This window comes from Malaya genurostris, chromosome 3 (assembly GCF_030247185.1).
Source record: "Malaya genurostris strain Urasoe2022 chromosome 3, Malgen_1.1, whole genome shotgun sequence".
Lineage (NCBI taxonomy): Eukaryota > Metazoa > Arthropoda > Insecta > Diptera > Culicidae > Malaya > Malaya genurostris.
In genome coordinates, this window is record NC_080572.1 from 276,259,445 (window position 1) to 276,277,655 (window position 18,211).

At 37.2% G+C, this 18,211-nt stretch overlaps 1 protein-coding gene and 1 long non-coding RNA gene across 4 annotated transcripts in view; both read left to right on the plus strand.

Annotated features, from left to right (window-relative positions):
* Positions 1 to 6: 6 nt before the first annotated feature.
* LOC131436477 (uncharacterized) lies at positions 7 to 1,250 on the plus strand. Its single transcript, XR_009230630.1, has 2 exons — positions 7 to 796; positions 872 to 1,250. It is a non-coding gene; the product is annotated as an uncharacterized LOC131436477 (long non-coding RNA).
* A 7,240-nt stretch (positions 1,251 to 8,490) lies between these two features.
* LOC131438741 (probable serine/threonine-protein kinase yakA) overlaps positions 8,491 to 18,211 on the plus strand; it is a 126,708-nt gene continuing 116,987 nt past the window's right edge. The window contains exon 1 of one of the 3 annotated variants that reach the window (XM_058608968.1): positions 8,491 to 9,555. The gene's annotated coding sequence lies outside the window, so the exon portion shown is untranslated. Of the gene's footprint in view, positions 9,556 to 9,808; positions 9,830 to 18,211 lie in introns of those variants that run through there. The other 2 variants (XM_058608970.1, XM_058608971.1) reach the window with 2 other exon arrangements.

Consider the following 18,211-nt stretch of genomic DNA (forward strand, 5'->3'; position numbering starts at 1 on the left):
AACAAAGGAAAAAACTGTCGTATTAGTAACAAGAAAAAGATGGAAAAATTTATTGATATAACATTTTTAATGAGTATAAATAATACAATTATTATTGATTTATTAATAAGAAAAATAAAAACTGGAGAAAATCCAAGGTAGAAGGTTTATTTTTCCGTCCAAAAAGAAACATACTCCCTCGATTGGCAGTTTTCCCAGCCCCATCCGGTAGGTCAATATATTTCCTCACAATCCGTCCGTTTCCCACTCACATATGTGTATATTTAGCAGCGTAGGTTCATCACTAAATGTAGTTTTCGGACGCACGTCATCATCAGCCATCCCGCACTCACTCACTCATGTTTTAGGTGCGAAATAGTGGAGTCTAATTTTAAACAAACAGATGCTAAATAGATTCACACCAACCACATTCATCCACTGTTACTACGCTAGCTTACCGGTCAACCGGTTTCAACCCGAATGTCATACCATGTCATATGCACTGTTTACAGTATAGGGCACATTCGATAGTAGGGTTCGCCACCTACTTCACCAGCTAGCTATAATACGTTGGAGATCATCCATATCTTCATCACGCCCTTTTTCGCAGTGTGCGTTTTTCTGACTTTTTGTTCTTTCTTTTTTTCAGTATGGAGACTGTTTTCCTACTAAGCAAAATATCGTCGTCATCTCGGTGAAAGAAAACATCCTAAAATGCATCCTCATTCTGCAGGTTAACTGACGCAATCGAATGCACTTCCCAGATGTTGACATGCCACATTACTCTTAGACATTGTGAACTCCAAACATTCCTAAAGTCAGTAAAGTAACTAAAAGTACTAATTAAGATCTATTATGTGTGACCTTATTTCGAAATCTGATTAAATCATAGGCGCAATCCAAAAATAATAATAATAATAATGAGATAAAAGGTGAGTAGAAGATGTTAGTTTGTCTAAGCGGCCAAAGCACCCGGTGATCAGTAGTTCTGTCTGGTTAGCGATGCCGGCACCCTATGGATGCTTCCAATACTCGATGCTCGAAGAATGTTCCCTTGCATGAACCATAAAATCCAGAAGTAACGGAAGATAAAACTAGAAGTAGTCAGCTTCCGGTGCATGGAGGAAAGCATTTAACACGACATCAAAACATGTCGCATTCTCATTAAATCGGTAAATTCGGGAAAAATTTAAGGGTTTTGTCTTATTTTTCAACAGTTCAAAACAATCAATTAACTATAATAAAAAATGAATAAATTAGTATCTCTTAAAGTTTTCGATTTACACACTAAGCCTTCTTTAACCCATGAGTTTGCAGTACTGTTTTCAGATTACATACCGAAAATTTCTCAAATTTCGAATTTACGGAGTCCGTACAGAACCATACCACAGGGAACAAACATCCAACTCATACATTTTTTTTAGAAACCTATGTAAAGCATACAATTCGTTAGAAACCGTATCTCAAGGGGCGGGTAGGGTTTAACACTTTTGAAAAATCATTTATTATTATCTTTATATTTTTTTATAGTAAAATATTTCAAGAATTTTATGTGAAATTTTCAAGCCTATTGGAATGAAACTCTGGACGTTATGGACCTTTATCTATGACTATCTCATTCTACGAAGAAGCAAGAGCTCGGCGCACAGGTCCAAGATTTCTACTTCGATTGATTTCAAAACTTGACAAAACATTCTTGAAATGTTTCGTTATAATAAATTATAGAAGGAAAAAAATGATTTTTTGAAAATGTTAGACCCTACGGGCTCCCTGAAGTAATTAATTGTTTCCATTGATTTTATAGACAAAAAACTTTAAACGAGTTTTCCTTGAAAGCAGTTTTTGAAAGTCCGTGTCCATCGTCATTCAAAAACTACTGCACCAATTTTTTTTCAAACTCTGCACACACTTTCTACATATAAAAAACTACGTTTTCCTTTTCGTTCTTTGTTACTTTGGGGATATTTTACAGCTGCAAAATGGCGAATTTTTTCGTGAAAAATCGTAGTTTTCACTTTGAACAACCACCAAAAATTTAAAAAAAAAATCGAACAGAAACGTTGGGGTCTAGAAAATCTTCTACTCTAACTATGCTGCGTTCATTTGTTCGCTTCTGATTAGTCTGCGCTGAAATACAGTGGACACCGCAAATCAAGATTTTTAAGAAGCGTTCTCCAAAATACCTCTTCACCGACTTATTTCTCAATATTTTTCCACGAAAAAATTACAAAATGTTGTTCGAATGATACTTTTTATCATGCAAAACATTTGAGTTTATGTTTTTGAACGATAATTCTGGAAAAAAATCGCAAAAATGATGATTTTTTGCCTTTCTAATATAGAAAGGTTATGCAATCACTTGAAAAACCGACTAATTTTCACTAGTCCGGAGTTTTCACGGAGGGCTAAGTGTCATATACCATTCGACTCAGTTCATCGAGCTGAGCAATGTGTGTGTGTCAAATAATCTCACTAGGTTTTTGTCGGGGATGGCGAACCTACGGAATTTCTGAATTTCATCCGGATCCGACTTCCGGTTCCGGAGTTATAGGGTAAAGTGTGTTCAATATTGTACACCGTCACTTAAACCGGCGAAACAAAAAACGTAAAAAAATTTCTAAACTGGTCTCAAAACTACACAAATCGATAGTCATTATCAGATTTCCACAAGCTTAGATTCAAATGAAAGGTCTTCCGGTCCCATACGGAATTCCACCCATGACTTCTAAAACTAATTTCAGAATTAAATTGAATTCAGGAAGTAAATTCGGAATCTGAATTCAGGAAATAAATTCTGGCTTGGAGTTCAGATCTAAAAGTGAATTTTTTATCAGAATTATGAAGTCTGAACTCGAATTCCGACCTTAAATTAAGGCAATACATTCAGTTCTGAAATTGAATTTTTGAATCACAATTCCGGATCCAAATTCCGAAGTTCACTACATTCAGTTCCTAATCCAATCCAGAAATAGTTCCAGATTATTAGTTTTCGATTTTTAACCTGTGTTCTGGAACTAAATGCTGCAATTGAATTCTGGAACTTTTCAGAATTCAATTACAGAATTTAGTTCAAGTTTTAGAAAAAATCTAAAACTAATACTCTGAAACTGTTTCTGAATTCTGCGACTTGATTTTTGGAATTGGTTTCTTGACTAGATTATGGAACAGAATGTCGTGAAGTTCGGAACTCGGATCCGCAATTATGATTCAGGAATTCAACTTCAGAACGGAACTTCTCAACCTAAATTCTCAAGCCTAAATTAAGCTCAGAATGCCGATAAACGATTATAATTTACCTTTTATACTTTTCTAGTTGAACATCGGGTGATTTGATCATAACTACCTTGAAACCATCGTCGCGGGTATGAAAAAATCTAGCAAACGTGATGAGTTTTCCTTATTGTTGCCAAAAGTTTGTGGAAACCTAATTTTTAAGATATTTATGGATATCTCACACTGTTGAAAATTTAATGATAGAGAAAAAAAATTACGTCTTGTTGTCGAAGCGAACGAGCGTTTAAAATTTTTTCCCTGACAGGACATTTCAAATAATTGGATTTATGATTTCCATTGCAATTTGAACATGAAAATTTATCAGTGGTTTCATTCATTGGACAAACGTCTTTCGAATGCGATTTACCACAATTCAAACACCGTATATCCATATGACAATTTTTGGTTCCATGGCCGAAGCCTTGGCAACGACGACATTGCGTTAAGTTTGCAATACGATTATGCCGTTTATAATGTTCCCAATGAATTTTAATGTGGGAAATGAAACGTACTTTTTCTAAAGTATTCAAATTGTTTACATCACTTCGATTGAAGTGTATTAGATAAAGTTCATTGGAATATCCAAAGCGTGGCTTAGAAGTACCATCCGCTCTTTTTTCATAAGTATTACTTGGGAAGGGGCAAAACCAAGCAATTCTTTTAGTTCATTTTTAATTTCATCAGTACTTTGATCATTTGATAAGTTTTTCAAGATAGCCTTAAAAGGGTCTGTCTGATTTTATATCATATGATATTCTCGGACAAATATCGGATAAGACGTTCGTAATCTTCCAATCCATCAACCAAGACTTCCGACATTCTCCTCTTCATCCGATTTGAAATGAGACTTTTACTTCCGGGAGAAAAGTAGAATCAATCCGGAATGCTTTGAAGTCGGAAATCATCACCGTCACTGGTGGCATAGATTGTTGTTTCTTCTCAGAACGACAAGCGTCCATTTTGGGAATTTTTGAAGAATTTTCGTCTATGTCGCTACAATCGGATTCAGGAAGAATCTCGTAAATATTGTTAGACGGCATAGAATCAACAGAAGGGAAATTCGTCCGTTGTCTTTTATTTTTACATTCAGATTCTATAAGATCGTGAATGTTATCAGGAAAATGTTGAATAACGGATTGTGATTTATTCCGTTTTGAATTATTTTTAGCCTTAGGCTTGTTGCCTTTCTAGGCTAGTTTGGAAAAGTCTTGATAAAAACTGATTTTGTGGTAGTCTTAATAAAGACTGATTAGTTCGAAGAATAGTTCTTTGAATAGCTAGCCTTAAAAAAGGCTGATTAATTTCTTAGTCACTCAAATAGCACTCTTTATAAAGCCTTGGGAAAGGCTGACTAATTGGTAGTCTTTAAAAAGACTGTTAGTGATTCAGGTAGCCTTGAAAAAGACTGAAACCTTGAATCAATGAAACTCTAGGTAGCCAGAAAAAATTTCCAGGAGCCAAGAGCTATACGCGTGCGGTGCGAACGACTGTTCAACACCGACTTGGCGCGCACGAATTTGACATTTCTCGCCCCTACACTTAGGCAAAAAATATACAATAATATCGTATGCGAATCATAAGACCGCCTTATGATGTCACGAAAATTGAAATTCCAATAGAAAGCCTTATGGAATTTATACGAAATATTTTTTAACCCCTGTGCGTAATTTCTATGAAAAAAAAAATAACTTCTCTCATATACTGAGGAATTCATAAGTAGTTTGTATGAAAACTATAATAGTGATAGATGAGATACATATTGCAGAGTCATAAACATTATAATAGGTACATTTTCCATATTAATCTTTTGAAATGATGATTTTGATGATTTTTGATGCATAATATGATCTACCTTATGATATTCACTACTGATTTTGCCGGAGTGTACTTCTATGTACGAGATTCGATTTGTCTGTGTTCAAAAGATATGAGAAAGATTATGTAGAATATGACCCAGCCTGATGAACTAATACTATAAACATTTTTTTTATCTCAGCATGATGAACTGACACTATAAACTATTAAATATTGTTTGAGAGCGAATAAATAGAAATGAATTTACTATTGATAGCTTTAGCTCCACTGGAACTCATATAATATGAAGAATATGAAGTCATCCCTCGGCGAAGACAGGTTATATGGCAAATATTCCGAAAAATAGACATACTTTCTGTTTATGCCTTCAATCAGTCTGTGACACGGAATTTTAAGCTCTGCAGGGGCAAAGCCCACGAATGTTGCGCTTACGGTAGTTTTTTTAGGCTCCTGCAGTCATTCAATCATCGACACGGAAATATACCTTTACTTGCGAGTTTCCGTTTTAGTGTTCTTTTACGACATGGAACAGAAAATTAGTGGATCAATTCTTGGTTGAAATAATATCGCCAGATGCCACATGGCTTACTTGTTGGGTAGACTTATACCATCGGGACAGGTGGACAGTAGTGTTATTCTTAGCTAAGACATCATATTAACAAGATATCCAGCTCTCACATTTTCGAACAAATCATTGGCAACATCTTCTTTTGCGAGCATGACGCCCTCAGGCAAGTTCGCATCGAATCTCGTACATAGAAGTAGGGGAGAGAAATGTCAAATTCGTGCGCGCCAAAATAGCAGCACTGCACACACATACAATTGACATGATATGTTGAATGTGATGCCATGCTATGGCGTTGCTGAACTGAAGATTAAATTCACTTCAAGCTGACAGGGTCTGTTCTAGGCCAGGTTAGAACCGCTACCGACACTAGCTCGGAATTACGTAGGGAAATGCAGGTTCGGAATTCAGATCATGATATTTTGCTCTAGAATTCTGGAACTGAAGCCGTTTTCAAAACCTTACTTAATTCTACAACCAAATTCTGAGCTTGAATCCAGTTCCAAAATCCAAATTCCGAATTTAGGTCCAGCACTCGATATGAATTCGAATTCAGGAAGTAAGTTCTGAAACTGAATTCAGGAAGTAAATTTTGGTACAGAAATCAGTTTCAGAATCCAAATCAAAAATTCATAACTTGAGTTTTGGTCCAGAATTCTGAAGTTGTATTCCTGAATCAGAATTCTAGATTCGAATTCCGAACATAAATTGAGACACAAAAATCAGTTCCAAAATCTAGTCAAGTAAACAAACAGTTCCAAATTATAGAACAAGGATTCAGTTTCAGAGCCTTATACCGTTTTCGTTTATTGATAACTTTCAATAAGTTGCCTGATCCTTTAGAAAAATTCTCGGATTTACTTCAGTTTAGTGTGGTCAATTGTCTTGAGATACCAGTTTTGTACAATTTACAGTTTCCGAGTAAGGGTGAAGCCAGAGAGAAAGCGACACGTGACGCGAAGTGAAGCGATGCGAAACTTGACAGATCGCACGAAATCGCGCGGCAACGCTTCGTACATTCGAGTTCAGCATGTATGTCATGTACGTATGACATGTATGTCAGAGTGAGTGCGATGATGACATGTATGTCAGAGTGAGTGCGATGACATGTATGTCAGAGTGAGTGCGATGCGATAAGTCAGTAGTCGCTTCACAACGCGTCGGGTTCACTCTGACATACTTTTCAGCTTTTTCTCATTTTTCTGCTGAACTTGGATGGCGGAGCCCTGCCGCGCGACTTCGTGTGATCTATTAAGTTTCGTATCGCTTCGCTTCACGTCGCGTGTCGCTTTCTCTCTGGCTTCACCCAAACAGAGATTTGAAGACAAACACTAGAAAAGGTCCTAAGTGCAAATGACAGTTTCTCTTAGTTTACTCTCTCTCTCTCTCTCTCTCTTTCAATTATTACTATCGGCAATCCTTCTCTTTAACACTCTACATAGAAGAATGACTGAAACCATCAACTTTTGATATGCACTTTTGAAATTTTCGAAAAATATAGGAATATGTCGTAATAATTGAAAGAGAAAGCAAACAAAGAGAAACTGTCATTTGCATGGGACCTTTTCTGTTCATCGAGATTTGAATTTGTCTCTGCATCCGAGTGAAAAAAAATGATTTGTCATACTGAATACGTGTGTAACGTTTCAGCCATATTAGAGTACGTGAAGTCTGGTCTCTTTCTACCCATTTATGGGCTTCCAGGATTTCTCTGGCATGCTCCCGAACTATAATAAACAATTTCCTGCAATCGTTATTCCACTCATCAAAAAGTTCATCTGTCTGAAATATGTGATTTCGAGAAATTCGTTTTCGTGTTAATTAACAATTCGTAAATTACAAGATTGTGCCATGAATAAGAAAATCCCTAGCAAATTACTTAGAACAATCATTTTCTCGCGGCTTAAAAGTACACGCGGAACTTTCGAGAACTTGAAAGTACATACATAACAAGTTCCGCATGAATTTTCTCGCTACTTAAGATAACACGTGGTAAAATTTTACAGTTCGAAGTGCTGCTGCTTAGAATGCTATTCGTGAACTTCGTGAGTAGCTTAAGCCAAATCAGTCCCAAATAATCTTCAAAAGGTAAGATTCGTGCCAAAACTTTTGGAGCAAATTCAGCAGCTAGAAGTTCTATATGGAAGATCTATAATAGAGCAGAAACTGGAACAAACGTATCTCCAGTAGGGCGTTTTAGTTTTTATAATCCGACCAGTTCTTCTGTCAAATTTAAAACTAGTCTACGATGTCGTTCTATTTTTTGTATATTTGAAACACGAGTAAAGCACTGCTGGGGCTGCCAGTTTTTTTGTTATAAAATTCAGATTCAAATTTTGTAACTGACATAAATTATGCATCTAGAACTAAAACACTAGTGAATATACCGTTAGTATATTTCTATAATTAACAATCGTTGACTGGGTTGATAGTTCAATTTGTAGACTTCCATAGAAAATATTCCTGTAGATTTCTCGCAAACCGAAACTGACATTCAACACTGCCGAAACAGTTTGTACTACAAACTCACAACTCTCAGCTTTAGCATACTGCGTAAAAACATTCATGTTTCGGATGAAATTTGCCCAAAACCTTTACCTCTTCTACACACTGGTCTTGGATTGTATTTCTGCCGTTCTTCGCTCAAACAAACACATCAAAGCATGCCAAGCTTCGCGAGAGCGATGCAAGGTGCTTTGCAGTGCGTGACAGATCGAGCTCCCCACAGGCGAGGCGAGATGAACCCACACCGACGACTAGATATAGGAGATACAGTAGGAGCCGTGTATCTGGCGGCCACCAGCAAACAGCACAGCACTCCACAGTACGAGAGAAGATGCATTCAGCAGAGCCTCCCCCAATGTGGGTCCAGCAGTCTCCGTTGATTCACCGTCTGGAAAAGATGTGCCCTAGTAAAATTCGCGACTGGTAGAGGTTGTTCGATTGTGTGGTGTCCTCCTGCCTGACTTGGCAGCTCGCCGAGTGTGTGCCATTCCGGAATTGATTAACCCCTAACCGTCGAAAATAATTTCCCAATTGCGTTACTCACGAAGAGGATTTTTGGCTGGTCGAGGCAGTCACTCGCGAAAGGATAGTTAAAGCTTTTTAAAGCGAGATACGTTCTATGCTTCTGTGAAGCGAGGATCGATTTTCCTCAGTCTGATGCGATTTTCCACCAGACAAATTAATTGTCCACAGAACTCGGTTCACGGAAAGTGGGTCTCGGTTTTCTATTTGATGGTAATTGTGCGATTGATTTGAGTCGTCATCGGAGACAAAAATGAAATTCAAGTGATAATAATGAACCTCAAAGATCCTTAGTTCAAAGGTGAATTTTCAGCTGTATCGATTTATTGTGTTTTTTTATTTGTCTTGTTTTCTCGTGTGTTTGACATCTGTGAGTTGGTTCTTGTGCGCGGCGATCCATATATATACGGACAAAAGTTCACATCGGTGAAGTTAAGCATCCAGTGAGAGTAGAAAGGAGAGGCTCCCCAGCATCATCCACCCGTTTTGTGTTGTATGCAACTGTCAATTCGAGGCTCCACTCCCTTCGATTATTGCCGAGCCACGACGGAGAAAACGTGAGCAAGTGTCAGTGAGTGGTGTGCTTTGAGAAAGAGAGAGAGAGAGCAAAAGCTTCACACAGTAGAAGGCTTTCCTGCATCCCTTCCCAGAGAGTGCAAATTCAAAAAGTGAGAGTATTGTATAACAACAAACACGCCTGCCGTGCGCCACAAAAGGATTCGGATAATGGTTGGGTGGTGATATGCGCTTTTGATGCGTGGAGTTCACTTGGGGTTACTTCCTTTGGACCACCAACCCCCCCCCCCCCCCCCCCCCCGGCCGCTCAGCGCGAGAACAGTTCGTCTGTAGTAGTGAATTGCCAGACAGCCGCCGCTGCAGCCCTCTGATGATCACAGGTAGCATATTAAACATTTTTCTCAAAATACCGCCCAACCCCATTCGATGCCGAAAGACTGCACTTTCCAGCACAGTTCTGTTTCATGTAGCAGAGGATAGCAGATAATCGATAAGTGTCCCGGGGTAGACAATTTGCGGTGCATTTTTCTTTTGCGACAGATTTTGTGCAAGATTTCCGACACCCAGACCGGATTGTAGTGAAGGCTGTTGTCCTGTTGCCGACAGTGTCCGTGAAGGTGATGAAAGTGTTGTGTGATTTCCTTATTTCAATGGGTACGGTTCCAGTATTTTTATTGGGAATACAATTTAATTTGGTCAGTTAGATTTAAAGATTAATCAAAGTATCGTCCATCGCTAGTTACTATTTTTTCCCACCTCTCAGATAATTTTCAAAATTATTTTTCGAAAAAATGTCTCATCTTTTGAGATGATCCAAGTAATCAGAAGAAGCAATGTCAGGCGAATACGGCAAAAATTTCCCACTTGAGCGTTTATAAAATATTTTTTCACGACTTTAGCGACATGAGGCCGAGCGTTGTCATGCAGGAGAATAACTTTATAATGTTTTTGCTTGTATTCCGGCCGTTGAAATTTTAGGAAGATTGATGGTTGAAAATTAAAGATCTGAATTAGAAAGCTGGGACTGGTTTCGAATTCAGTTGCAAAATTCTGGTTCGGAATCCAGGTCGATACTTCAGTTGATGAATTTTGTTCTAGAATTCTGGAACTAAACTTATTTTTCGAATTAAACTAAGTTCGAAAATCTAGTTTCAGAACTCAAGTTCCGAAATCAATTCCAGCATGTTTAACTTAAATTCTGAAACTCAATTTAATATTTGAGGCTATCGTCCAAGTACCATGTGCGCGGATGGTTTTAGGAAATTTTCGATGGAAATTTTGAAAAATTGACCAAAACCGAAAACATACAGACCTTTGAAAAACTTTTATCTATCTGCAGAGCAAAAATGGCTGAAAAATTCGGAGGATTTTCCGAATCTTACAAAAATAGCTCTGAAAAATGAGTGTTTTTGTGATCTTTCACAATTATCTGGAAAAATAATGCAATAATGTAAATTTTTTATAATAAACCTTATGATCGCTACAAAGATTACTTTCGAACACATTTTTGGAAAACCTTTTCACGCTTTTCATAGAAAATCAACGAATTTTAAAAATATCAACGAAATCGGTTATATGCAATTCGTTGATTTTCCATGGAAAGCGTGAAAAGGTTAGTTTTTCAAATAATTGTGAAAACCCACAAAAAAAACTCATTTTTTCAGAGCTTTTTTTGATAAGACTCGGAAAATCCTCCGAATTTTTCAGCCATTTTTACCCTTCAGATAGATAAAATCTTTTTAAAGGTCTGTATGTTTTTGGATCTGGCAAATTTTTCAAAATTTCCATCGAAAATTTCCTAAAACCACCATGGTACTTGGACGATGACTTTAAATGAAATATTGTTTGCTACGCTGAAGAGTTTCATTCAAATCGGAGTAAGTGAAGTCTGATGATTTACTACCCGTTTCATGGAACTCCTCTACATACCTTATGATCAAAAAAGAACCGGAATTTTCATTTTAAAATTCCCGCGCTTGTCCAATCGGTAAACTTTTATTCTCTCAACGTTGGCAACACTTTTATACACATTCTGTCAAATACATTGACGCATATCGTACGATTAGTTTTTGTTTGGCGTCTATACAAAGAAGTTGAAAAATTTTCGTGTAGCGATTTTTATAATGGATGAAAATTTAGAACAACGTGCGTGCATCAAATGTTGTGTTGCAAATGGATTTAAGTGTTCCGAAACGTTGAAAATGTTAGAAAAGGCCTTTGGTGAATCGTGTCTAGGAAAAACACAGGCATACGAGTGGTACAAACGCTTCAAATGTGGTCGTACAAGCTTGAATCATGATGCGATCCCTGGCCGCCCAACAACATCTGTTACTGAAGAAAACATTGAATCGGCGAAGCAAATCGTGTTGCAAAATCGTTCTGCACCGATTAGAGAGATTGCTGTGTTGTTGAGCATCTCTTATGGATCTGCCGAACACATTTTGACTGATGTTTTGGGTTTGAAACGCGTCGCTTCTCGGCTGGTGCCAAAAAAGCTGAATTTCACAGGCTCACACAGCGTTGGTTGTGTCGCAGTTTTTGGTCAAAAACTCAACCATTATCATCAACCAAGCACCGTACTCTCCAGATATGGCCCCGTGAGACTTTTTCCTCTTCCCCAGACTCAAATTGCCATTGCGGGGAACGCGTTTTGAGACCATAGAGACATAAAAGACCATAAAAGAGAATTCGCTGCGTGAACTAAAGGCCATACCTTCGGCGGCCTATAAAACTTGTATGAAAAATTGGATCAAGCGTTGGCATGCATGTATTGCCGCAGGAGGAGAGTACTTTGAAGGCGATAATAAAGAAATTCATTAAAAATTGAAATTTTGCGTTTCTTAATAAAATTCCGGTTCTTTTTTGATCATAAGGTAAACGGCTTTACCAAAACTCCTAAAAGTTGAGCTTCCGAGAATTTCCACCGAAAACTATGTTTGGCATTAGGAGACAGGTAGGGTCTAACTCTTTTGATGAATCGTTTTCTTATAGTCAAACATTTCAAGAATATTTTGTCAAATTTTGAAGCCTATCAAATAAAACTCTAGATGTTATGGGCCTTTTACTTTTCTTATCCCATACTGCGAAAAGACAAGAACACAGACCCAAGAGTTATGTTTCGATTGACTTGAAAATTTGACAAAACATTCCAGAAATGTTTTATTATAACAATATACAAAGAAAAAATATCATTTTTCAAAAGTGTTGGACCCTACCAGCCTTCTAGAAAAACAAATTGTTTCCTACGGTTTTTTAGACAATAAAAATTTGAACTTTTTTTTTCTTGAAAGCACGTTTTATAAGTCCGTGTGCATCGTCATTTAATAACTAACTCAACAAATAATTTCAAATTTTACACACTTTCTACATATAAAATCCCAACCCCAACGTTCTTCTTTTCGTTTTTCTTACTTTGGGGAGGGGTTTTACAGTTAAAAAATGGTCCATTTTTTCGTGGAAAATCGCAGTTTTGACATTAAACCACCACCAAAAATTCAAATAATGAAAATAAGTCTATATATAAAAAAAATGATGCAACGCCATAACTCCGGAACTACTGAACGGATGTGTCATTAACATTGGGAGGTTGACGAGAATCGATACTTTTTAAGAACATAGAAACATTTTGCATACGTTAGATATGACTATATGGAGAGTGAATGTAGCAAGTGCCTTTAATAAGGGGGGGTGGCGTGGTTAATATTTGTAACGGCATAGCACTGAAACTATTGAACGGATTTCTATCAAACTTGCTACAGATACTTCTTGATGGACATTTTAAAGAGGGGAGAGTGTGTAACAACATGAGGGGGGGGGGGGGGGGGGTAATGACGAAATTTAACTCAAATATAATTTTATAGGTATCTGGGGGGGTGGATGCAGTCAGTGCCTCTAAAAAGGGGGTGTAATGATTGCATAACTTTGGAAATACTAAACGAATTGCTATCAAACTTGACACTAATACTTTTTGCTCAGAGATGATCATTAGGACATTGTCAGGGGGGGGAGCAGTGATGCCACTTTTTCCTGAGGTCAAATCCGTAGATTTGACTCCAAGTCTAATCATACTCGTATATGCTCGATTGAGACGAGCTTGCCGTGAACTTATATGGGGAAAACTCATTAAATGTATCTAAAAAAATGTTTAGAGTGAAAATTAGTACGTATCAAATACAAGTAAATCAATAAATGAAAAAAAAACTACGTAAAATCATCAGCTTGAAATGCCAAGCGATAAAGACAGGCTTCCATAAAATGAGTACTCAGTGCCGGTAAATGTTTGATAGTTTTTATAATTGGACATACAAAAAAATCTGGATAAATGATGCGACAATATTCAAGCATTTTCCGTACATATCTTGGAAAAAATGCATTTTTTTTAAATAATGAAAAATCCGTAGATTTTTAAAGGTCCGTCCGTAGATCTGTAGAAAAGACAAAAATCCGTAGATCTACGGATAAATCCGTAGGGTTGGCATCGCTAGGGGAGAGTGTGTAGTAAATGTATTTAACATGGGAGGGGCAACGATGATTTTTTTTAATTTAAAGCAAATATTAGATTATTTTTACGTTTCGTCTTTGACTCATCAGTGCAGAGCAGTTCAAATTGAACTGCTTAGTGCTAAACTCGGCAGTTCAATTTGAACCGCTAAGCAGACATAAAGTTTCTGCTACTTACTTGCTTATTTGAACTGCTCTGCACTGATGAGTCAAAGACGAAACGTAAAAATAATGAAAACGGTAATGTGCCCTTGCACAAAATTTGGCTAACCCCTAAATGAAATATTAGATATTATTTGCACCTAAGATGCTTGTAAGAGCATTTTTAAGGAGGTAGGGAAGGTGGTTGTTTTTATGATCGAGTATAACTCCGAAACAACTTAATTGATTACCACACCTCACACCTAACTTGGCTCAAGCATCAAAGGGGGAGGGGGAATTTGAGGCAAAACGTTTCGAATTTTGCCAAAATAGACATTTCTCGACAGGCACAGATATTTATAAGAACTTAAAGATGATCGATAGAACTACTATAGATAAATTATCCCCAAATTTAGCACAGGTACTTTTTGTAATTTAGGAGTTACAAGAGTATTTTTTATTTTTCTCTTAGAACTTAGATATTCATTGAATCAAAGGTGATCAAAAAGATGCAGTTTGCACAAAGTACCTCTAAAAAGGGGTGTTTATTGTAAATTGTAAATTTCTCTTATTTGTCGATAAACAAGGGAGGGGGGCATAGGCAGTGAAAGAGACAAAAACAAAAGCTCCAATCAGTGGCTGGCGGCAAAGCAGAATAGCAAAGATTGACTTGTGACGCGGTGTGTGTTTGTTTTCCGTTGACTGTGTTCCCATAGAGAAAGGACTTTAATTAAATGCTGTGGTGGCCAAGTAAAGCGAGGCATGCTTGGTTCTTCTAGTCAATTGGGCTTTCTCTTCGTGTGTTTTCAAATGCAGGGTAGTTTAATTGGCGAAACAATTTTTCCTGTTAGGAGCTAGCTCGTGGTTCGAGTCCCGTTTCTTCGGTGACATTTTCGCGGTTTTCATTACAATAGTTGCATTCGAATGTCATTTTTCAAATCATGTTTTCGTCGTTAGATACTGATCAGGTGAGAATGGCTGGACAATTCGAAGGATTTTCCGAGTGTTATCAAAAATAGCTCTGAAAAATGAGTGTTTCTGTGATCTTTCATAATTACTATAAATAATGCGACGAAATGTTTTTTTTTTTGTCAAATAAACCTTAATATTCAGACACATTTTTGGAAAAGCTTTTCACCCTTTTCATAGAAAATGAACGAATTCCATAGAACCGACCATTTTATTGTATTTTGAAGATCCGGAAGTACTAAATAAAATACAAATTATGCAACGGGATGTTAATTCAATTTATAATTGGAAGAATTTTGAAATGTTTTCTAGGTTTTCCACAGTTTTTCAATGAACTGAAGAAAATCCGCATCGTTGCATCGACATTACGATACTCCACGCATGTCCAAACGGCATTATCAGTATTGATTAGTCTCGGAAAGTCCAATTCGAAGGAGATGTGCATCTAACGTGTTGTGATTGGACATGAGTCTGGACATCACACGAATAAAATCCCTACTCACATCCAGTCCCCTGAACCATGCCTTTGTTGATATTTTAGGAATAATCGAGTGCATCCACCGACCCAGATCATCTTTATCCCAAGAAGCTTGCCAGCTGGCAAGTGTTCTTTGGCGAGACGAGCTATAGAATTTGTTGAAAGCAATCGGTCTCTCATAAATTTCACTCTCAATATCGGCTAAAATATCGGCTCTTTCATTGCCTGGAATGGAGCAATGAGCCAGACTAAAGTGATTTGATAATTATTATTCAATATGTCGTTCAGGCACTGTTTTATTTTGCCCAAAAAAAACGGTTCATTCTTGCCAGTGTAACGATTACACGCAAGGCTATAATGAACTGCTGCTAATACTGCTATATAAACAAATACAGGTTCTTGAAGTCTAAATGTGATCGAAAAATTATTGTTGAACATTCCAAACCCAGTAGTCTCTTCAATCCGTGGTCCGTCCGACTAAAAAAAATGTTCACTACCCTTTTTTCACAAAATCAGTCGAATTTTCGAGTAAAAATACTGAACAAACTGCTGATCGAGGAATACACTGAAAAAAATTTACTTTAAAATTTTAAAATCGATTTACATAAAAACGCCATTTTAGATGTTGATAAAATTTTGTCCGAAGATAGGTAATTACGTTACCTAGCATCCGCTCATACAATGAAAGGTGGGCACTTTTAAGGGAAAAAAGTTTTTCCAACAAAAACTATTTCTTGTCCAAATTTCATTAAAGTTTTCTCACAAATTGTGTTTCATTGGAATCATGGATAATAGTGACATATCCATGATTCCAATGAAACTCAATTTGTGAGAAAACTACTCCGCATACCCTATTGCAAGTTGCCCGATATTTGCGGAAAGTGTCAATGCTGGATAAGAAAAGGTTATTGGCAGACATTTCCCCCCTTAAAAATGCCCTTCTTACTACATATGAAAGTTTGACAGGGAACGTAATTATTTATGTTGGAACAAAATTTCATTTGTATACAGAATGGAAATGGTGGCAACTTCCTTTTTCGACAGATTTTTGCAGCCGATTTTGATTGTAGAGGACAGTTACATGGCAAGTGCTACGATCCTACAGACACTGAGTACTTGAACATACGGCTTCTGATTTATGAACCCACCTCTAAGACAGCCATCTAACCAAGCCATGTTACGAATTATTTACGGAAACAAAATTTATGTCTGGGCTGTATAACACAAATTAGTTGTCTATTATGCTTTTATTTTTGATTAGGAGTAGATTGACAGAAGTCAAAAAATATTTATGAGATCTAAATTTTAATTCTTCTACAATCGACACAGAACAGAAACTAAGTTTGCATCTAGCTAAAATCGTTCTGCCTAATTACGCTCGCTTAATTTAATTACGAAAGCAGCATTTTATTTGTCTGTAATGTACCTTCGAAGTATCAATAACTTTCAAATTAAAAAAAAATTTCCCCATCCCAGCTATTTTAGTCTGCCGGAAGGTATCCATGACGTCATATCCTACAACGAATGGACACGATGCTGCCGGAAACTGGAGCAAGGATGAGTGTGTTCTTCCTTCTTGTATTATGCATCTTTATCCTGGGGGCGAGCAATAAGGAAAGGAGAAGGTTTTCACAAGGTACCGAGGGTCCGCTTTCAGAAGAACTTCATAGGAAAACGTAAAACTTGAACCGCCGAATGACCTATTTGTTGTTGCCGTTGTGTGATTATTCAAGCAGGAAAAAAAAGCACTGCCACTGCCACCATTACCAGATCTAGCAAATAATAATTGTAGCTAACAAAAGGAGAGCAAGCGGCAAATTGCAGACGGGCGAATTATTTATAATTAAATTTTGTTGGCAACTTTGTAACGAAATATATCTACCGATTAGATTGCACGGTCCAAACGGTTTCAAAAGTTATCATTAAATGCCAACTTCGATCATCTCCGTTAACCCGAACGAAAACCGAAAAGTTCGCTATTTCGCTGCCACCCCAGTGCAAAAGTTTCGAGGATTGCAGCAAATTATACTTTTTGTGCTGTTTCACACCGCCCCTGCGTAAGCGGATAATTCATCGAATTAAATGCAATTTCTGTGTTTTAACATCATGTGAAGTGTAGGCAGATTGCTGCTATTAAATTTTAATTCGATTCGATCGATATTGCAGCTGTAGCGTAAACAATGGTGAACAAAACCAAAAAAAAAAGCTCGCTGATCGAAAATCGGATTACAATTATCGATTTTGACATGTTATCTAATGTGGACAGGTGTACCGCGCTTGGGGGTAAGTTTGGAGGCCACCAAACTTGTCCGCCCATTGCAGCAGGTCGTGTTTCAATTTGCAAATATTATGTATGTATGTACACAGTCGATGGAGTTTGCATGGTTTTCGTTGGATTTATACGGTTTCCGTAGTAAAAGCTCAAATGTGATGTCTTACTATTCATTAGCATATCCAGTATCCGGAATGCTGTTTGTATTATCTTTCATACATCGAGGGCATATTTTAACTTCATTACGGCGAAAGTCGCTTCACCAGAAAGCAAGTTTATCTGAGTAATATTTAGAAACATGTTTCGGGTTAATCGGGAATTACGAATAAACCGAGACAGATGTAGTCGGTGTACTCGTGGCCCACGGCTGTTCCGCTCTTAGAACCCGAACGAAACCTTGTTGTTTTCCTCTACATAATGCTCTTATTACTCGTGTCAATGTTCGATAAACATCTAACAAGCGAACTGTATTTCTTATATCGCTATAAGGAGTATATCGAAAATAAGCTATCCACAAATTTTTCTTTCAAATTATAATAAAAAACGATATTCTATTCAAACTAAAAATTGGTTCTTTATTGTACGAGGTTAAACTTGAGCATAATGAAAACCGGATGAAATTTAAATTATACGAACTTTTGATCGAACGCTCTTCATCAAGTTCCGGACAAGTGTT